Source organism: Mobula hypostoma, chromosome 3, assembly GCF_963921235.1.
Source record: "Mobula hypostoma chromosome 3, sMobHyp1.1, whole genome shotgun sequence".
Lineage (NCBI taxonomy): Eukaryota > Metazoa > Chordata > Chondrichthyes > Myliobatiformes > Myliobatidae > Mobula > Mobula hypostoma.
This window is the reverse complement of record NC_086099.1, coordinates 110,539,715-110,563,234: the sequence shown is the minus strand read 5'-3', so window position 1 is coordinate 110,563,234 and position 23,520 is coordinate 110,539,715. Positions and strand designations below refer to the sequence as shown.

Below are 23,520 nucleotides of genomic sequence, written 5' to 3'. Positions count from 1 at the left end.
TTGGTCTTGTCATTAAGGTCACATTATTAATTTTCATAAATATGAAAAGCATGGAAACTTTTACTGATTCAAATAAGTATTAAATTGTTCTATCTTTAAATCACAGTGTACAAAACCTGAGTATGATTTGCTATCAGATATGTTTTCACTTAAAAAAACAAGTTAACAACAGCTAAGCTTCCATATTAATTATTAATGAGGAATCAGGGTTTTTGAATTATATGGATTCATATTTTTTCTTGTACATAAAATAGTTTTAAATCATTATTAGAAGAAAAAAAATTGTATTTTGTTAGCAATTATTGCTTTTAGCAGAATTTTGTATTGTTCAGGTTCTCTGTTCCCTCTGGAATATCATCACAGATCATTTGTTGTGGTTTTTGCTGTAAGAAATTGATCCATTTAACCTTTCAAAATGCAAACAACTTCTGAAGAACAGAAAACATTGTTAGTTATACAAAGACATTTTAAAAACTGAGTGACTGCTTTCATTGCTGGCAAAAACCCACCCTTGTTTCTGCCTGTTGTCAGTAGCTTCCGAAAGTGGGATGGGGACACCGCACTACAACTCCTGAAACGTAGGAGACAGACAGATTCTTTACTGATTCCAGAGGAAATCACAGTGTTCCAGTAGCATTACAAGTGCACAGATATAAATATTAGAAGAGAAGTAGAAAGAATAAAAAATAAGTTACCACAAGCAGTCTATCAGGAGGGGGTCATCACTTCCTCATCTATAGATTGACTCATTATAGAGCCTCATGGCTGAGTGTAAGAATGACCTCATAGCGCTGTTTAGAGCAGTGCAATTGTCTTTCTCTATTACTGAAGTGCTCCTCTGTCCAACTAAGATGGCATGCAGAGAGTGAGAAACATTGTCCAGAATTGCCAGGATTTTCCTTAGGGTCCTTTGTTCTACCAAAGCCTTCAGTGTATCCAGTTTGACTCCTATAACAGGGCCAGCCTTTCTAATTAGTTTTCTGAGCCTGTTAGCATCACCGTGTTGATGCCTAACTATTGCTGAGTCATCAGAGAATTTCTGCAGATAAGTGTGAGGGAGAGGGAGAAAAACATCTAGCCCAGGTAAGTGGCAGAGAAGGTTGATTATGACAGCGAGCCTAAGCAGGGGGCCTAAGCTAAACCAATCCAGTATATGAGCCTTACAACAGGTATTCTGCAGATGCTGGAAATTCAAGCAACACACATCAAAGTTGCTGGTGAACGCAGCAGGCCAGGCAGCATCTCTAGGAAGAGGTGCAGTCGACGTTTCAGGCCAAGACCCTTTTTTGGTTAGTTTTACTTCCTGTGCATTGCCGTATAGCTCATTAGTTATCATTGATTAGAGCCCTGATGAGGGGTCTTGGCCTGAAACTTTGACTGTTCAGTCTTTTCCATGGATGCTATGCTGAGTTCCTCCAGCATCTGCAGATTTTCTCATCCTTTTGCTGCTGATTAGAGTTCTGTTTCTTTGTGAGCTGAGCATTCTGGAGCTAATCAATTACTTCTGTTTTCTTACTGATGTGACATTACAGATTTCCATGTATATTTGTTTATTGCTAAGGATTGCCTCTTGAACGTAAATAATAAAATATTCAGCTGATGTAATGTATTGTGAAATTGCACAAGGCATAGTTGACCTACCATACATACAGCTTGCTTATTTTTAAGGAAACTTCAATGGAGTTTAAAGCTCTGGGTTTAAGTCTGTAAGGTTAGCTCTATCGCTTTTCAGTGAAATAACTGGTATGGATTGAGAGATTATGATCTTGATACCCATTAAATAGGATCATTTTCTGCCTATTGGACATTAACAGAAATCTCTAAATCTTGACAAATGTATAATATATACATTGTAATCTGGAATTACTTGTCCTGTATGGCATCACAAGCTATTATTTTGTAGTATATGACAGGAGCTAGATTGACAGATGAAGTTTTTAAAAAAAATGACCCATCAAACTTGCCCAAAAATGTATACTGTTGAAATACTGTGGCGATACAATTCCTAATTCCCTTGCACATCTGTAAATCTGAATGTTTATAACCTCTTGATAAAGGCAAAATGAAGACAAGCTCTGGATGGAGTACTTGATGTTCTAGACTGTGGTTGTTGGGATCTCTAAGGTATTGACGAAGATTGACATGCAGCAGTATAATTTAACAATAGACATGTATGCATGAAATTTGTAACTTAAATGCCATGTCAGTAAAACATAGCAATATTTAGCTGGACAGTGCTCAACCCATGAAGTACGTAATGAACTCAAAGCAGTAGTCCTGTAGTTTCTTCCTGTAAATTCGAAAGTTCACACATGAGTAACAATGGAATTTGTTTGACAAAGAAAGTGCTTGTTGTACAGTAAATGTGGCAGCAATAGTTTATATGTAAGAATTTTAGGACCTTTTGAATATATAGAAAGGAATAATTAATAGATGTTGAATTAATTTAGAAAAGCATTGGCTGGGAGTATTTTGTTAAGTATTTGTTTTTTGCAAAAGATTTCTTAGAATGTAGAGCTGATGACTCTACCAGCATGGGACACAAGGAGTCCAAATTGTTGGAAAATAACATTAGGGAGGTGTTAACGGGGACAAAGAAATGGTGGACGAACTTAATAAGCATTTAGCTTCAGTCTTCACTGTGGTAGACGCTATACCAGGAATTCAAGAGTGACAGGGAGTAGAATTGACTGTAGTTGCTATTACTAAGAAAAAGGCCCTTGGGAAGTTGGAAGTACGGAAGTACCTGAACCAGATGGACTGCAGCACAGTGTTCTGAAAGAAATAGAAGATACTGTGGGGCATTAGTAAAGATCTTCCAAGAATCACTAGTTTCTGGAATGGTTTAGGAGGACTGGACAATTGCAAATGTTATTCCATTCTTTAAGAAGGGAGGAATATAGAAGAAAAGAAATTATAGGCCAGTTAGCCTGACTGCAGTGGTTGGGAAGATGTTAGGGTCCATTATTAAGGATGTGGTTTCGGGGGTACTTTTGGGATAATAAAATAGGCCAAAATCAGCATGGTTTCCTTAAGGTAGAATCTTGCCTGCCAAATTTTTGGATTTATTTCAGGAAATAAGTAGGAGAGACAAAGGAGAGTCAATGAATGTTGTTTCCTTGGACTTTCAGAGGCCTTTGATAAGATCATGGTATTACAGATGTAATCCCTCCCACCCCCACACCAGGTCTTGTATACAAGCTCAGCTCGTTACTTAATTTTGCTAACAGCCACATGACTCAGTGGTGAGAAGGCAACCTTTCATAAGCAAATATACATCTAAGGTCAGTATAATTTGGGCATCAACCAGACAGGAATGTCATGATGTTACGAGTAAAGAAACCTAAATTTGACCGAATGCTATATAAATACTGCCCATACACTGGTCGGCAAGAAATACCAAGTCATACACCACATAAAATTATAAAGAAACTAATTTACCAATTTCAGTTTTATCAAATAGTTAATAGGGAAAAGAAAAGAAAAGGACCCATCACAGTTAAACCATTTCAGTGTGCACATGACCTTTGGAGGTCATACTGGAGTATTCAGGGGTGTATCTCATGCTCATATGCTGGATCCCCATCTCGAACGAACTGGCTCTCTGTCTGAGGAGTATTGGCCCTTCCTCCTTGGAGCCATTCATTTGCAGAAAGAAGTTCTGGCAACAGGGTCTCTCCTTCGAATGCCACTCTGTAGCATCCTCCCTTGTGTCCTGCTCCGCAGCTCCTCGCAAAAGGCTTCAAACCAGACTTTACTGTCCGTCATAAATCTCTCTTCACCCCACTCCCTCTAGAACCTTCTCCCGATCCCACCATCCTGATTGGCAGACAAGACATTCCTAAGTTGAACAACATAACTTCTTATCTTTAGACAAAACCAAAACATTCTAACAGCGGGACACACTGATTTTGCAGAAAAATTGTAAATTGAAATACTTACAGCATAGCAGTAGAAATCTGAACCAGGATATTACACAGGAAAGATATCAGCATGGATGGAAGTTTGGCTGACTGGCAGGAGGCACAGAGTGGGAATAAAGGTGGCCTCTTTTGGTTGGCTCCCAGTGACTAGTTATGTACTGCGGGCTGGGTGTTTGACCACTTCTTTTAACATTATATGTCAATGACTTGGATAACAGAATTGATGGCTTTTTGGCCGAGTTTGTGGATGGTATGAATATGGGTGGAGGGGCAAGTAGTGTTGAGGAAGCAGGATATCTGCAGAAGGAATAGGACAAATTGGGAGAATGGGCAAAGAAGTAGCAGATGGAATATAGTGTAGGAAAGTATATGGTCATGCACTTTTGTAGAAGGAATAAAGGCTTACACTGTTTTCTAATCGGGGAGAATATTCAAAAGTCAGACAGATAGATGGGACCATAGCAAGGTTTAATTGACACAAATTCTGGATTTTGACTCCTTGGTTTATGATGTGTTCTAGTTCTGATTGCTCTTTTATGTTCCTACTTTTCGGCAAGTTTTGAATAAGGGTGGCCTGCAAATAATGAACACTGAACTGAAATATACAGAAATATGCCTTTTGATTATGTTTTATGTTCTGTATTCACGCTCATTTTTTTCCCATATGTGCTTTTTTTTTTGCACAGGTTGATTCCATGGTTGTTCTTTGTTTCATGACTGTTTGTGGTGAAGATGAATTGCAGGGTTCTTTACTGCATACATACTTTGATAATGAATGTACTTTGGACTTGAGTCCTCGTGCAGGACTCTCTAAACATTAATTTGCAGATTGAATTGGAGATAAGGAAGGCAAATGCAATGTTTGCATTCATTTTGTGAGAGGACTAGAATACAAGAGCAAGGATGCTATAGTGATGCTTTATAAGGCATTCGTCAGACCACACTTAGCAAATGGTAAGGTAGTTTTGAGCCCACTATCTAAGAAAAGATATGCTGGTATTGGAGAGGGTCCAGAGGAGGTTCAGGAGAATGATTCTGGGAATGCAAAGATTAATGTATGAAGAACATTTGATGGCTCTGGGCCTGTACATGCTGGAGTTTAGAAGAATAAGGAGGGATCTCATTGAAACCTATAGAATACTGAAAAGCCTAGCGATAGAGAGGATGTGGAAAGGATGTTTCCTATGATGGGAAGTGGTCAAACACCAAGTCCTGCAGTACATAATTAGTCACTGGGAGCCAACCAAAAAAGGCCACCTTTATTCCCACTCTGTGCCTCCTGCCAGTCTGCCAACCTTCAAAGGGCAGAGCCTCAGAATAGAGGTACGCGTCTATTTAGAACAGAGATATGGTGGATTTTCTTTAGCCAGACAGTAGTGAATCTGTGGAATTCATTGCCTCAAATGGCTGTGGAGGCCAATTTATTGTGTACATTTAAAGCGGAGTTTGACAGGCTCTTGGATGATTGGAGATCAGTGATGATTGGAGGGTGGCATTTTTTAAATACTTTGTTCAAGAAAAGGGGTATGGATACCCTGAGAATTTTAGACCAGTGAGTCTTATGAGTCTTGCTTCAGTAGTGGGCAAATTATTGGAGAGAATTCTTAGAGACAGGATTCACAGTATGAATATTTGGAGAAGCATAGTCTGATTGGGGGTATAGGCTTTCTTAAATAAAGGTCATGCCTCTCAAGATTTATTGAGTTCTTTGAGAATGTGATGTGACAAGAATACACATAGATAAGATGTTAGCTGTCCTGTGTGATCAGCAGTTGATCTGCCACCTGTCTTCAAGAGAGAGATAAGGAACACAATGAAACAGCATCTGGAGATGTGTAATGAAGGGACGGGAGAGAGAGAGCTGTCTGGACCGGCTCCCCCTTTGAACCCTGAACTGTTTGAAGTGATGGACAGGCGATACCCCAGCAGGGGGATAAAAAGGGACAGGTTCGCTAAGGCAGGACACACACGACACCCAAGGTAACGAGACCCTGGAAGCGGTGCGCCTCTCACGAGTCGGTGGGAAGTACCGGACCTTAAATGCACAGGATGGAAAGGTACGATCAGCGGGAACCCGGTGTGTGTCCACCCTCGCTTGGGTGCCGGGTTCACTGCAGAGGATCAACCGCATCTGGAGGAGGGGTCACAGTCGGTGACCTCAGGTGACATCACCAAGGACCTGCCCGAAAGCTGCTTGTGAGCAATATCGCCGGTCTGTGAGTGGAAGCCGTTCTGAATGATCAGTCGTTCCCGTTCTCTCTCTCTCCCTCCCCCCACATTGTCCATCGCCATGGCAACGATTACTGCGAACTGAACTAAATTGGACTGAACTCTTGTGTCACTTTGAAATTTGGTCATTTACCCCTAGACAACGATAGAGCTTGATTGATGCTGTTATCTTAATTCTGTGCCCATGTGTGTTTATCATTGCTGAACTGTTGCATTTATTATCCTTTCGATTACTGTGTTGCTTGTTTCTTTAATAAAACTTTCTTAGTTCTAATAATCCAGACTCCAACTGAGTGATCCATTTCTGCTGGTTTGGCAACCCAGTTACGGGGTACGTAACAGTGACAAAACGCATTGAAGGTAGAGCAGTGGTTATGGTGTAAATGGATTTTAATAAAATGTTTGATAACGTTCCCCACAGTAGGCTTATTCAGAAAGTCAGGAGGCGTTGGATCCAGGGAAAACTGGCTGTGTGTATTCACAATTGGCTTGCCCATAGGAGGCAGAGTGGGGCAGTAGATGGAGTGTATTCTGCTTGGAAGTCAGCGACAAGTGTCTGATCCGCAAGGATCTGTTCTGGGACTCATACTCTTTGTGATTTTTATAAATATTTTTAAAAATAACTTACACGAGAAGGGTAAGTTTACAGTTAACTCCAAGGTAGGTGGAGATGTGGATAGTGTGGTAAGTTGCTGTATGATGTAATGGGACATTGATAGGATTCAGAGCTGCGCTGAGAAATGGCATATGGGGTTCAACTCGTGAAGCAATTCCTTTTGAAAGGTCAAATTTGAAGGCAGAATACAAGGCTAATGGTAGGAACTTTAGTGAGTTCCTGAGTCGAGGAAGAGAAAGATCTTGGGATCCATGTTCATAGATCCCTCAAAGTTGCCAAGCAAGTTGATGGGATGGTTAAGAAGGCATATGGTGTGCTGGCATTCATTAGTTGGGAGATAACTCAATTTAACGTTACAGCTCCATAAACCCTGGTTACACCACACTTGGAATGTTGTGTTCAGTTCTGGACACATCATTATAGGAAGAAGCGGGAAGCTGTAGTGAGGGTGCAGAGAAGATTTACCAGAATGCTGCCTGGACTAGAGGATGTGTCTTATGAAGGTAGGTTGAATGAGCTGGGGCATTTCTCTTTGGGATGAAGGAGAATGTGAGATAAATTGTTAGAGGTGTTCAAGATGGCAAGAGACAGAGATGGCCAGAGACTTTTTCCCAGATTGAAAATGGCTAATCCAAGGGGCCATAATTTTAAGGTGACTGGAGGAAAGTAAAGGGGGTATGTCAGAGGTATGTTCTTTACAAAAACAGTGGGGGGTGTATAGAACACCCTGCCGGGGATGGTGTTCAAGGCAGATACATTAGCAGCATTTCAGAAACTCTTAGGTAAGTATATCGATGACAGATGGTTGTGTGGCAAGCAAAGGTTAGATTGATTTAAAAGTAGTTTAAAAGGTCAGCGGAACATTGTGGACCGGGGTCCTATACTTTGCTGTTTAATCTATGTTCTAAATGGGCAAAGGCTTATTTAAAGGCAGAACAAGGATTTTGAACAAAGGTTGTTTCTGGGACTTGAACCCCTGCATTACAGGGAATGAATGAATAGGTTCGGACTTTATTCCCTTGAGCATAGAAGAATGAGGGGAGATCTTACAGAGGTGTTCAAAATTGAGGGGTATAGTTGGAGTAAGTACATGCAGCCTTTTCCCCCGAGGTTGATGAGACTAGATCTAAAGGGTCATAGGGTTAGATTGAAAGGTGAAATATCTAAGGGGAACCTGAGGCTGAACTTCACTCTGATGCTAGTGCAAGTGTAGAATTTTGTATGTTCAGTTGCAACATTTAAGAGAAGCTTGGCGCGTGGATAAGAGAGAGATGGTCCAGGTGTGGGTAGATGAGACTAGACAGAGAAAACAGGTCAGCATAGACTAGATGGGCTGAAGGTCAGGTTTTTGTGCTGTAGGTTCTATGACTCTATAACAGGATGCAAAAATGGATATTTACTACATGTTATTCAGGGTGATAGCATAATTGAATGGAATTTAATGTGGGGGAGAGGGACAACTGCCTTTTGGACTATAAAATATTTATAGTTGCAGCTTTTGTTGATGGAATGTTATTAACATTTTTCAAAAAACTTCATTCACTTGCTTATCCTATTTTTGTTGAAACCCTGTTTTGTGACCTAATATTTGGTAAGACTGAATTGAATTTTCAGGTAATTAATTTTGAGAATCTCTAATATTGACAATCAAATGGCCTTCAATAGATTATCATTGCACATTTTTCCTTTGGGAGTGCATAGTAAGTGAAAAGTGTATCTTTTGCTTTTGATGTGCAGTCAACACCAAGTAATCAGCATACTGTAGCTGTCATTTATATTCACCTTCCTTATTTATATTTTATTTGATGTGTAATGGATATTCCAGGTTACTTCAGTTTCAAGAATGGAATTTAAACCTCCATAAAGTTAATTGATTCCCTAACAGTTCCATTTATAACGGAATGAGTCATGCAGGAACTTAGCAATTGTGCTTATTTTTTTCCCTTTAAAATGTGTATATTTTTGATCCATTATTTGTTCAGTATTGTATTTTGGTTTAATTACCATGTTAAAGTATAGGTATTTTGGCACTTGCACATCTCCTTTAAGATCCAAAGTGTGCCCTCTACTGCTTATCATGGGTGTTATAGCATTTGCTGCAAATTGATCGGATAGATACTGTTTACATAATTTTAATAACTTGATTATCAGGATCATGGTAACGTCAGAATTTAATCTAAGCCTTTCAAAGTGTGGTACATTGTGCTACAAATTGCATTATGGTAATAATGAGAGGCACTGGAACCTAAGTAAAATTTATACTATTTAAGTTCTTAATGTTTTCTCTTGCATCCATTCATCATTTCTGGTCTATTCTCAATCTTCAAATCATGTCAGTGACCTGCTCCCTCCTCCTCCAGAAAGTCTTATTACAGCGGTCTGTCTTACTGTTTAAAGTTAGTGAAATTTAGGGAAATAAAACTGAAAAATGAAATAGTGCAAAAGAAATATAATAAGTGGGGAGGGATAAAAGAATTGAAAAAACCTTGCCACCATATTCCGTCTTTCTTATTACCTCCCGACCAGCAGTCTATTCTGTTGATTTCCACTCACTATGAGTTGGTATAAGTCAACAAGGAAAGATTACTGTGAATCAGTTGTCTACCAGATTAAGCACACTGAGGGAATTGTGCAGTAATGTGACAAGATTAGTTGAATTGAATGTGATTATCTTTCCATTTTATAGCTAATCTAGCATGCTTTTCAGAAGGAAATTAATTGTAAGCCCAAAGTCCACTTTATCATTGCAGTGACAGAGATTTTTTGGACAACTGATTCTAGTGGTGTTGGTAATATAATATTGCTACCTTCTGGTAGATATTGAACATTTTGTTCAGTCGCCTTAGTGTTTTCTTTGAAGTGTAAATTGCAAATAATCCCCAAAAATACAAGCACTAAAATTTGGCAAATCACTATTGAACTTTGTTCACAATTGATCAACCTTTGATTCATTTTTGATATGACTGAACATTTCCTGTCCAGTACCTCACCAGTTATCAGATCGCTGTACAACAGATCAAGATGACACATCAAGATGAGTACATTTTGGTTCAATTAAACAGGTACCCTAATTAGCTGAAGTTTCATGAAAATAGTTTAAATGGTATATAAAAAGAGAAACTACCGTTTAACTGAGTAACAAATTACAAAGTGAAATGCAGAACAAATGAACTCTACAAGTACTTCTACAGTACTATAAAACTGTATTAGTTTCTAATAGTTATCAACAGTCCCATGCTGTGATAATTTGACTGAATGTAAATGAATAAAATCAGCACATATGGGATACACTCAAAGCATATTTGCGCGGTCAGATAATATCTTATTTGGCTAAACTTAAGAAACAGACAAAAATAGAATTAGATAGAATTTCCTAACTAATCAAAGATCTAGATAATACTTACGCAGTTTCTCCTAATGTTGATTTATTTAAAGGGTTGAACTTCAATCTCAATATAATTTACTATTAACTTACCCGATTGAAAGAAATTTGCTTAAATTAAGAAGTCAATTTTATATGTCTGGAGATAAAAGTAACAAGCTATTAGCATCTCAACTTAAAGCAGTTAGAGCTAAAAGACAAATTTTAAAAATTAGTAAGAGAGATGATAGTTTAGCTTGTAATTATGAAGATATTAATAAAATTTTTCAAGATTATTACAGTGAACTCTATAAATCTCAGTTTCCTGCTGACCCTTCTAATATGTATGCCTTTTTACAAAAGATTGATTTTCCTAGAATATCTGTTGAAGATCAGCAAATTCTTGATGCTCCTTTTACTGAAAGAGAAATTCAGAAAGCTATTCTTTCAATGCAATCTGGTAAAGCTCCTGGATTGGATGGTTTTACTGTAGGATTTTATAAAAAATTTGAACATTTGCTTACTCCTTATATGTTGGAAATGCTTAAAGATTCTTTTATGTTAGGAGAGTTACCTTCCACATTTTATGAAGCTTCTATTTCTTTAATCCTTAAGAAATATAAAGATCCTACTGATTGTGCTTCCTATAGACCTATTTCATTATTAAATGCGGATGCCAAAATTCTTTCAAAAATAATGGCTAATCGGATGGAGAATATACTAGCTAAAATTATTTCTCAGGATCAAACGGGCTTTATAAAAGGTCGTTATTTTTCTAATACTCGGAGATTGTTAAATATTATATGCTCATCCCTCTCTAAGACTCCCCAATGTGTTGTCTCTCTAGATGCTGAAAAGGCATTTGACAGAGTTGAATGGAAATATCTATTCAAAGTTTTAGAGAAATTTGGCTTTGGTACTAATTTAAATAAATGGATTAGATTGATATATAAAAGCACTATTGCCACTGTTATCACTAATAACGGTAGATCCCCCTTTTTCCAACTTTCTCGGGGTACGAGACAAGGATGTCCGTTAAGTCCTCTGTTATTTAACTTGATGTTGGAACCCCTGGCTATTGCACTTCCTGAAGCTAAAAATATTCAAGGAATTTCTATTAATGGGACTATTCATAAGATCTCCCTTTATACAGATGATCTTTTGATTTATATTTCGAATCTATTCCTAGCTTACTGAAATGATTAAATGAATTTGGATTGTTTTCAGGATATAAATTAAACCTGCATAAAAGTAAATTTTTTCCCTTAAATGATTCCGCTTCTATATATGATAACATTCCTTTAAAAGTTACAGATTCTTTTAAATGTTTAGGTATTACCATTACTAAAAATTATGGAGACCTTTATAGAGCTAATTTAGTTCCCTTAGTGGATTTTATGAAGCAATTTTTTTCTAGATGGAATCCACTTACACTTTCCTTAGTAGGTCGAATTCATGCAGTTAAAATGATGATTTTACCAAAATTTTTATATGTATTTCAAAACATTCCTTTTTTTTAACTAAGAAGTTTTTTTGATCAAGTTGACTCTATTATTTCATCTTTTGCTTGGAGTAATAAAAGACCAAGAATTGGAAAATGTCGTTTACAGAAATTAAGGAAGGTTGGAGGTCATACTTTGCCTAATTTAAGAATGTATTATTGGGTGGTTAACATATATTATGTGTGTTCTTGGTTATATTGGACCGATAAAAAGGAACGACCATCTTGGGTTGACTCGGAATTGAAAACTGTGAAACAATTTCATTTAGCTTTGTTATTAGGAGCTCCTTTACCCGTACAATTAGCCAAAATTTCTATTCTAAATATAAATCCTGTAATGAATCAATCATTACGAAATTGGTATCAGTTTCTTAAAAAAATTAACCTTTTTAGTTTAATTTATCGAAACTATTTATTTAAACCTTCACTTAATGATCCTACCTTTTCTCTTTGGAGGAATAAAGGAATTTTTTCCTTTACGGACTTGTTTCAAGAAGGATGATTGATATCCTTTGAGAAATTAGTAACTCTCTCTCATATTCACATTTTTTGCAATATCTTCAGGTCAGACATTTTTTACAAGAATATTTAAGTAATTTTCCATATATACAAGATTCTGACCTCTTAGACATTATTTTAAAAATGAACCCTTTAGTGAAAGGCTTTATTGGGAAGATTTATAATTTACTATTACAACAGGACAATTATCCTCTACTTAAGATCAAGCAAGATTGGGAAAGAGAGCTTAATATGACCTTGATAACAGAGGATTGGTTGCGAATTTTGAAGCTGGTTAACTCTTCTTCGATCTGTGCCAGTCATTCTCTAATTCAATTTAAAATTGTACATCGTTATTATTTGACGAAGGAGAGATTGTCTAAAATATTTCCTAATGTAAATAGTCAGTGTGATAGATACAAAACTGAGATAGCTATATTGACACATATGTTTTGGTCGTGTTCTGTATTGAAACAATTTTGGAAATCTATTTTTTCTATAATCTCTAAGGCTTTAAGAATCAATTTACAACCTAATAAATTGACAGTTTTCTTTGGTGTAATTCCTCAACATATTCACGGTATTTCTATATCTAACCAATATGTAATTGCATTTGTCACATTATTGGCTAGAAGGGCTATTTTATTAAAATGGAAAGATGCCTCTGCTCCCACTTTGATACAATGGTTCTCTCAGGTGATGTTATGTCTTAGTTTGGAAAAAATTAGAAGTTGAACTTTTGATCCTAAATTTGACTTTGAGAAAAGGTGGGGTTCTTTTGCCTGTTATTATCATTTCACTTGAGTTAATTAAGATAGTTCTTTTCTGATGCTTGGTTATATGAATTTGGTTGGCGGTTTGATGTCTTTTATTTATGGAAGCTTATATGGCGCATAGCTCCGGGTTTGTGCTCCAAATGTTTTTTTTTTCCTTTCTTTTTAGTTATTAGGGGTTTTCTCTGTTTTAGTTAGTAGGGGTTCTTTTTTGTCTTTCTTTCCTTTTTTCCATAAAAAAAAAAGGCTTTAATACTTTGTTTTTTGATTATTATTGATATACTGTTTAGCCTGGTTGATAGTTTAACTTTTACTCTACATATGGATATGTTATCTTGTTTATTTTGATGTATTTTTCTCTGTTGATTTTCAATAATAATTAATAAAAAGATTTAAAAAGAAGAATGCTTATGGTATGTTGGTCTTCATCAGTCGGGAGGATTGAATTCAAAAGCCGTGAGGTATTATAACAGCTCTATAAAACCCTCGTTTGACCACACTTGGAATGTTGTGTTTAGTTCTGGTTGCCTCATTATAGGAAGAATGTAGAGGCTTCAGAGAAGGCGCAGATATTTACCAGGATGCTACCTGGTTTAGAGAGCATGTCTTGTGAGGCTACGTGGACAGGGGACATAATTTTAAGGTGATTGGAGGATGTCAGAGCTAAGTATTTTCCACAGAGATTGCTGAGAGCATGGAAATGCCTTGCCAGTGGTAGAGGAAAATACATTAGGGGCATTTATGAAACTCTCAGGGACATAAATGATTGAAAAATAGGGGGCTTTGAAGGATGTAAGTTTAAATCAGTTGTTCCCAGTCACCTTGGCTCCCAGACCACATCCCTGGCGAGCACCTTCTCCCTTTCTACTCATTACATCAAACTACCAAGAACTGTCTGCACTAAATTTGCTCTTTCGAATGGTCTTGACTATATATCTGTAGCCATTGGCCCAACCAAGATATTGCTGCCCCACTTCTTGTATCTTCATGCAGAGCGTCAAATTTTCCAGAGCTATTATAACATCATAACTTTCCCCTTTATTAATCTCAGCGTTGATGTTGGAACAATGGGTGATTGACCATGATCGTTAATCCGTAACAAAAATGGCAGAAGACCAAATGAAAAAGAAGTGTAGACAGTATAGTGTGGAGTATCAGAAATATGGATTTATACCAGCAGCAAACAACCAACAGGAGCCCATGTGTCTATTGTGTGAAGAAGTTTTTTTTTCAAATAAGTTAATGGAACTGTCCAGGCTCTTTGAACATTTGAAGAGAAACACTCTGATAAAACAAATAAGAACTTGGCTTATTTTCAGTTCGTGAACATTTTCAGAAACATAAAGCACTTCGAAACACGTTTGCCACCACTTCACAACAAAATAGTAATGATTTGCATTCTTCATACAACATTTCATTGTTCATTGCTAAATCTGGAATGCCCCATACAATTGGATAAACTGATTCTGCCAGCAGTAAGGAAGCTTCTGAGTACAGTTCTGTATGTCACCAGACAAAATAATTAAAGCAATTTTACACAGCGACAACTCTGTTCTAAGACGAGTAGATGAAATGTCTAAGAAAGATGCATTGGGCAACGTACTTAGGGCAAAATAATTTGCACTGCAGTTGGATGAGTCAACTTTGCCAGGCAACGAATCTTTGCTTCTCAGAATTTGTTGCTTTGCAGCACCAATACATTGCAATGCACAGTAATTTTAAAATACTATAAATTACAATAGGTATATATAAAAATGTCTTGGTTATTTATGTTCACTTCATAAAAGATAAGACAATTTACAAAGGAGTTGAGGAAGAACTTCTTCACATAGAGGGTTGTGGGTCTGTTGAATGCTCTGCCTCAGAAGGCAGTAGAGGCCAATTCTCTGGATTCTTTCAAGAAAGAGTTAGATAGAGCTCTTAAAGATAATGGAGTGAAGGGATATGGAGAGAAGGTAGGAAAAGCCTGCTGATTGTGAATGATCAGTCATGATCACAGTGAATGGTGGTGCTGACTCGAAGGGTTGAATGGCCTTCTGCACCTGTTGTTTATTGTCTGTTGTCTATAAGAGCATAGTTCAAGAGTTGTATGCAAGGAGACTAAAAGAGATACATGGAGAGTCCATATTTTGGGTTGTTGAGAAATTTTTTTCAAACAGAAGAACATTCCACTCACCAATATTCTTCTTTGCTTGTACATCAATGACAAGACACCACAATGGGTTATTACTTTCTTGAAAAAAAGCTGTGCCTAACATGCGTATTTACTCTTCACTGTATAATTCATAAACAACATCTTGTCATAAGAAAACCAAGTGATTGGCTGTAAATACTGTTAATCACTGCAGTAAGTAATATCAAGTCCCATGCTCTTAATTCTGAAAATTTTGAGAGCTTTCTATTGAGAATTATGGAACAGTTTGAATGCTTTCTGTTGTGCACAGAAGCCTGATGGCTCACAAAAGGAAACCGCCTGAGATAATTTTATATGCTTTTAAAAACTTTAAAATTTTTTAAAGACTCAAATGTTTTGTCCAGTAATCAACTCAAGAATGTTAGCCATACGGTTGCTTACTTGTCAAAATTATTCATAAAGGTTTAATGAAATTTAATTTTCAACTGCAAGGAAATGTGAAACTTGTCAAAGTCAAATCAGTCGTCTCCACATTTCTGTCCAAGTTAAGCCTATTTAATTGGAACGTTGGCCACAGTGACCTTTTCCAATTTTTGAGCCTCTGAGTTGGAAAAGAAAGAGAGAATACCAGCTGATGATCTTCGAGTGTTCTGTGTCTTCCTGGGTGAACTATATAAAAACATGTCAGAGGTTTCAGGATCTTCTCTCAATCCAAATTACAGATTGGGTAATAAATCCATTCCTGAACGCCTGCAATGAGGAATTAACAGGAAGAACTGATCTCACTACAAAATGACTTTGAGCTGAAGCCGAGGTTGAAAAAATCATATCAAGACTTTTGGTTGCCAGAAGAAATTTCTAAATGCTATCCTGAACTATCAAGAAAGGTTAAATTTTATTTGTAGCTTTACATAGATTTAAATAATTTTTGCAATTATTTGCCACTACGTTCTTATATTCTTTCATTGTGTATCGTAAATCTAAATTCTTTATAGTTTTCACCAATCCCCATCCCCTTTTCCCTCTCTCACCTTATCTCCTTGCCTGCCCATCACCTCCCTCTGGTCTCCTCCCCCCTTTTCTTTCTCCCATGGCTTTCTGTCCTGTCCTATTAGAATCCCCCTTCTCCAGCCCAGTATCTCTTTCACCTGTCAACTTCCCAGCACTTCACCCTTCCCCTCCCAATTTCACCTATCACGTTGTGGTTTCCCTCCCCTCCCACACCTTTAAAATCTACTCCTCATCCTTTTTTCTCCAGTCCTGCTGAAGGGTCTCAACACGAAGCATTGACTGCACTCTTTTCCATAGATGCTGCCTGGCCTGCTGAGTTCCTCCAGCATTTTGTGTGTGTTGCTTATAGTTTTTATTGAAGAGCCAAAAAGGGAACCATTGGTTTAAGTATATCAAGCAACAGTAAATCAGGACAACTGGACTTGGGTGATGGGTTGTTAATCAACATGGATCAGAACTGAAGAAGCCTCTCGGATGAGTGGTGAAGCAACATCCAGACAACCCAGCAAGTCCAGTTGCCTTGATTTACTACTGCTTCATATACAATGACCTGGATGACTGAGGACCTTCATAGACACACTGGTCTAAAAGAATGGTGGGTTAGCAAGAGAAGAGGTGATTACATGGGGTACAAGGGGAGTTGGTAAAAGAGATGCTGAATCAGGAGACAGAATTTCAGGACATATATACATTTCTCTGACGTTAAATGTACTTTTGAAACCATCTCATTTGTTGTTCCACATTCCAGCATCTGCATCATCATCCAATCTTCCATTATTTGCCCTCTCTCTGCTTGGTTACTTCACTCCTTTAATTCTTTAAATGCTTTTTAAAAACCTCATCAAATCATTATAACAATTGATGTAATAGAAAATGCAAATTTTGCTGCTTTTTTGTGGCCCTTAGAACCATAGTAAATTTATGGTGAATTTGTGTGGCATTCAGGAGCAAAATCAGGAAAAAAAAATTGCAGTCTATATTCACTTTTAATCAGGTTTTGAATAGTTGTCCAACGTTTTCCTTGTTGTAATCTTCTTGAAACAGCTCAGATTTCTCCAGATGCATAGACTTTCCACCTGTAGTTACAATTTCCAATCGCCTCCCCGTAGCCAACTGGCCAGTGGATTCTGGTTAATTGAAACACATTGTGACCAGTACACTTTGGCCCAAGTAAGTGGCTGCCCCAATTAGCCAAGGTTTCATGCAAATAAGACCATATGAGATAGGAGTAGAATTAGGCCATTCAATGCATCAAGTCTGCTCCAACCTTGTATCAGTTGAAAGGTATAAAAAAAGACAAACTATCATTTAATAGAGTGAGAGTTTATGTATTTAAATGAAATACAGAACAAACTAGAACACTACCAATACCTCTGGAGTACCATAAAACTGTATTAGCTCCGAATAGTTACCGACAGAGGAATTCATCTACGGCAAACATGCGAAAACCTCTACATCTATAGATGCGGAAAATCCAAACAACATGCATGAAATGCTGGAGGAACTCAACAGGCCGTGCAGCATCTATGGAAAAGAGTAAACAGTTGACATTTTGGACTGAGACTCTTCTTCAGGACTGCCCTGTTATTTTGATTTACTGTAAATAATATAATCAGCGCAGACATCTAGTGCAGATAATGGACTGACATTCATACAGTGCTTTAGATGATTGCATCCTCCAAATCTTCATTTTCATTGTAACTTTCAAGATGATTGTCGATACCTTCAAATTCTTCATAATTCCTAACATGCTGAAGTACTGAAATAGTTTCATTTCCAGTCCCAGCTGTTTCTGACATCTCCAAGCCTGAGAGCTTGAAACAGCAATGAGCACAACAGTTCTGAATTGTCATACTGCTTATTTTTCACCAACTGTCCAGTGACAAAAATCACTGCTTTTCTGTTCAGAAACTATCTCTTGCCCCAATTAAGCGACATAGTATTCCAATAAGCTAAAGAAAACCAGGCTGTTTTTTCAATTTAGTTTTTGTTCTTTAAGAGTTGTCCCAAATAAATGGCTGCCCTGAATAACCAATGGCCCAGTTGACCAGAATCCACTGAATTTCTTGGTTTATGATTTAATCTTAAGAAGCTGTATTTGCTACATTCCATTCTGGAGAACAGTTTCTGAAACCAACTAAAACCAGATGGAATACAAGGTATTGCTCCTCCACCCTAAGTGTGGCCTCATACTCCTCCCCCCTTGCTTCTATTCAGGGCCCAAAACAGTCCTTCCAGGTAAGGCAACACTTCACTTGCGAATCTGCTGGGGTCGTCTATTATGTCGGGTGCTCCCAATGCGGTCTTCTCTACATTGTAAATTGGGGGACTGCTTCATCGAGCACCTCTGTACCATTTGCCACGTGTGGGATTTCTCAGTGGCCAAACATTTTAATTCTAATTCTAATTCCCATTCCGATGTGTCAGTTCATGGCCTCATCTTGTGCCAAGATGAGGCTATCCTTGGTGGAAGAGCAACACCTTATATTCAGTCTGGGTAACTTTCAACCTGGTGGCATGAATATAGATTTCTCCTTCCAGTAAATGTCACCTATCGCCTTCCAACCCTCCATTCTTTCTTCTCACCCCAACATTTTATTCTGGCATCTTCCCCTTCCTCTTCCATTGTGAAGGAGGGTCTTGGCCCAAACTCTCGACTATCTATTCTTCTCCATAGCTGTCAGCTAATCTGATTTCCTCCAGCATTTGGTGTGTGTTGCTTTTGGATTTTCAGCATTTGTAAAACTTCTTGTGGAAAACCTTGTTTGTATGCTATTCATACAGATAATTTCAAAACATAGATCCATCAAGGTGTTCAAAGAGCGATAACAATACAGAACAAAGTGTTACAGTTACAGGGAAACTGTACAGGGAAACGAGATATTTCACAACAGTGAGCTACAACCATGGTTAATACATACACAAATGTAAAAGACAGCAGCGTAAATGGCAGCCCACTTCCAAGTAGTGCGGACACCTCGCTTGGTACGGGATATCATGTAAACAGGTGAACCTGGATCGTCATATCGCTACTGTCTGCAAGAACAAGAGACTGCGAATTGCCACTTGGGATGTTCGAACCCTGCACCAAGCTGGTAAGCTAGAAAACATAAAATTAGAAATGAAGAGGCTAGAAGTCAGCATCCTAGGCCTGAGTGAAATAAGATGGAAAGGCACTGGAGTATTCCAATCAGACAACTACAAGATAATATACTCTGGTGGAGATAAACATGAAAAGGGTGTTGCAATCATCTTAGACAAAGAAACATCCAAGAGCCTGCTAGGATACTGGCAAATCTCAGACGGAATGATGCTAATCAAACTAAAAGGACAACAAAACAACATCTCTATCATCCAAGTATATGCACCCACAAGGGCAAGCTCAGAGGAGGAAATTGATGCTTCTACCACTCCCCAGACAAAGCACTAGAAGAATGCAAATCACAAGAAGCCATCATAGTTATGGGCAACGTCAATGCAAAAGTTGGTGAGGGAAGAGAAGACCATATTGTTGGAGACTAGGGATTGGGAGAAAAAAATGAAAGAGGAGAAAAACTTGTATCATGGTATAAAACAAACAATCAGATAATCACCAGCACTTGGTTTAAACAACATCCAAGAAGGAAATGGACATGGAGAAGCCCAGGTGGGAACAGCAAAAATCAAATGGACTACATCGGGACTACAGAGCATCATGGGAGCTGAATTCTGAAGGAAGGCAGTTTTTTTTAAAAAACTTCTTCGAGTGCAAGAAGGGCGAGACTGCACAGGCGCGTGATGTCAACAGGACCGCGTGGAGAGTTTAAAAAGGAGACCACCCTATACAGCGGGTAGCTGTCGGAGCGGGCAGCGGAATGAGTGGTAGCAGAGTGTAGGGCTTTGGCTTCAACGGGCTTCGGCAGAAAATGGGAAGAGGCGAGAGCGAAGCACCAACTCTTTTTTTCTCCGCACCCTCCCCCACCCCTTTCTCAAATCGGTCCGGACAGACAGGAACAGCAGGGCTCTCACAGCTAACGGTTTAAAAAGTTCGTCTGTTTGGCAAGTGGGTGAGTAGACTTATTTTTCCTGTTTCATTCCTGTAGAATTAGGTAGCATGCCTGCAGGGTTAGTGTTTTGTTCAGGGTGGCAGATGTGGGAATCCTGGGAGACCTCCAGCCTCCCTGATGGCCACATCTGCGCCAGGTGCACCGAGTTGCTGCTCCTCAGAGACCGTGTTAGGGATCTGGAGCTGTAGCTTGATGACCTATAAGGGAAAGTGAAGAGGTGATAGACAGGAGCTACAGGGAGGTAGTCATCCCTAGGCTACAGGGGTCAGAAAACTGGGTCACTGTCAAGAGAGAAAAGGGAAATGCCCGGATAGTGGAGAGCACACCTGTGGCTGTCCCCCTCAGCAACAAATATCTTGTTCTGGATGCTGTTGAGGGGGATGACCTGACGGGGAACGGCCATGGTGACCGGGTCTCTGGCACTGAGCCTGGCGCTGTTGTGCAGGAGGGAAGGAGGGAGAAGAGAAATGCGGTAGTCGTAAGGGATTCCATAGTCAGGGGAACGGACAGGAGATTCTGTGAGCCTGACAGAGATACCCGCATGGTGTGTTGCCTCCCAGGTGCCAGGGTACGGGATGTCTCAGATCGGGTCCTGAATATTCTAAAGGGGGAGGGTGAGCAGCCAGTTGTCTTGGTACATGTTGGTACCGATGACATAGAGAGGACAAAGGAGGAGGTCCTGATGAGAAATTTCCAGGAGTTAGGAAGGAAGCTGAGAAGCAGGACCTCCAGGGTAGTAATCTTGGGATTGCTACCTGTGCCACGTGCTAGTGAGGGCAAGAATAGTCGGATCAGGCAGATGAATGAGTGGCTGAGAGACTGGTGTAGGGGGCAGGGCTTCAGATTCTTGGATAATTGGGATCTCTTCTGGGGGAAGTATGACCTGTTCAAAAAGGACAGGTTACACCTGAACCCAAAGGGGACTAATATCCTGGCGGGAAAGTTTAATAGAGCTGTTAGGGAAGGTTTAAACTAATTTGGCAGGGGGATGGGAACCGGAATGATAGAGCGGAGGAAGGGGAAAACAGAAATAAATCTAAGATAGTGAGCAGAAAGATGTCAGGAAAGACAGGCAGGTGATGGGGCAAATTTGTAGCCATTGGGATGAGTTGCCGTGCAGTAAAGTTGCAGTGAAATCAAAGCAAAAAGTATCAAATACTGGTCTTAAGGTGTTGTACTCAAATGCATGCAGCATAAGAAATAAGGTGGATGATCTTGTTGTACAGCTACAGATTGGCAGGAATGATATTGTGGCCATCACTGAGACCTGGCTAAATGATGCATGTCTCTGGGAGCTGAATGTCCAAGGATACACGGTGTATTGGAAGGATAGGAAGGTAGGCAAAGGGGGTGGCGTGACTTTATTGGTAAGAAATGATATTAAATCATTAGAAAGAGGTGATATAGGATTGGAAGGTGCAGAATCTTTATGGGTTGAGCTAAGAAATAGCAGGGGTAAAAGGACCCTGATGGCGGTTATTTATAGGCCTCCAAACAGCTGCAGGGATGTGGACTACAAATTACAACTGGAAATGGAAAAGTCTTGTCAGAAGGGCAGTGTTATGATAATTGTGGGGGATTTTAACATGCGAGTAGATTGGGAAAATCAGGTCAGCACTGGATCTCAAGAGAGAGAATTTGTAGAATGTCTGCGAGATGGCTTTTTAGAACAGCTTGTTGTTGAGCCCACTAGGGGATCGGCTGTACTGGATTGGGTATTGTGTAATGAACCGGAGGTGATTAGAGAGATTGAGGTGAAGGAACCCTTAGGAGGCAGTGATCATAACATGATTGAGTTCACTGTGAAATTTGAAAAAGAGAAGCCGAAATCTGATGTGTTGATATTTCAGTGGAGTAAGGGAAATTACAGTGGCATGAGAGAGGAACAGGCCAAAGTTGACTGGAAAGGGACACTGGCAGGAAAGACAGCAGAGCAGCAGTGGCTGGAGTTTATGCGAGAAATGAGGAATGTGCAAGACAGGTATATTCCAAAAAAGAAGAAATTTTCGAGTGGAAAAAGGATGCAACTATGGTTGACAAGAGAAATCAAAGCCAAAGTTAAAGCAAAGGAGAAGGCATACAAGGAAGCAAAAATTAGTGGGAAGACAGAGGATTGGGAAGTTTTTAAAACCTTACAAAAGGAAACCAAGAAGGTCATTAAGAGAGAAAAGATTGACTATGAAAGGAAGCTAGCAAGTAATATCAAAGAGGATACTAAAAGCTTTTTCAAGTATATAAAGAGTAAAAGATGGGTGAGAGTAGATATAGGACCGATAGAAAATGATGCTGGAGAAATTGTAATGGGAGATAAGGAGATGGCAGAGGAACTGAACGAGTATTGTGCATCAGTCTTCACTGAGGAAGATATCAGGTGTATACCGGACACTCAAGGGTGTCAGGGAAGAGAAGTGTGCGCAGTCACAATTACGAACAGAGAAAGTACTCAGGAAGCTGAATAGGCTAAAGGTCGATAAATCTCCTGGATCAGATGGAATGCACCCTCGTGTTCTGAAGGAAGTAGCTGTGGAGATTGCGGAGGCATTAGCGATGATCTTTCAAAAGTCGATAGATACTGGCATGGTTCCGGAAGACTGGAAGATTGCAAATGTCACTCCGCTATTTAAGAAGGGGGCAAGGAAGCAAAAAGAAAATTATAGACCTGTTAGCTTGACATTGGTGGTTGGGAAGTTGTTGGAGTCGATTGTCAAGGATGAGGTTACGGAGTACCTGGAGGCATATGACAAGATAGGCAGAACTCAGCATGGATTCCTTAAAGGAAAATCCTGCCTGACAAACCTATACAATTTTTTGAGGAAATTACCAGTAGGCTAGACGAGGGAGATGCAGTGGATGTTGTATATTTGGATTTTCAGAAGGCCTTTGACAAGGTGCCACACATGAGGCTACTTAACAAGATAAAAGCCCATGGAATTACGGGAAAGTTACATACGTGGATAGAGCGTTGGCTGATTGGCAGGAAACAGAGAGTGGGAATAAAGGGATTCTATTCTGGTTGGCTGCCGGTTACCAGTGGTGTTCCACAGGGATCAGTGTTGGGGCTGCTTCTTTTTACATTGTACATCAGTGATTTGGATTATGAAATAGATGGCTTTGTGGCTAAGTTTGCTGACGATACGAAGATAGGTGGAGGGGCTGGTAGTGCTGAGGAAATAGAGAGTCTGCAGAGAGACTTGGATAGATTGGAAGAATGGGCAGAGAAAAATGGCAAATGAAGTACAATGTTGGAAAGTGTATGGTTATGCACTTTGGCAGAAAAAAATAAACGGGCAGACTATTATTTAAATGGGGAAAGAACTCAAAGTTCTGAGATGCAACGGGACTTGGGAGTCCCCGTACAGGATACCCTTAAAGTTAACCTCCAGGTTGAGTCAGTAGCGAAGAAGGCGAATGCAATGTTGGCATTCATT

At 39.1% G+C, this 23,520-nt stretch overlaps 1 protein-coding gene across 3 annotated transcripts in view; it reads left to right on the top strand.

Moving 5' to 3' along the window:
* Positions 1 to 23,520, top strand: part of ugt8 (UDP glycosyltransferase 8) — a 134,330-nt gene that overhangs the window by 87,712 nt on the left and 23,098 nt on the right. The window lies entirely within an intron of this gene.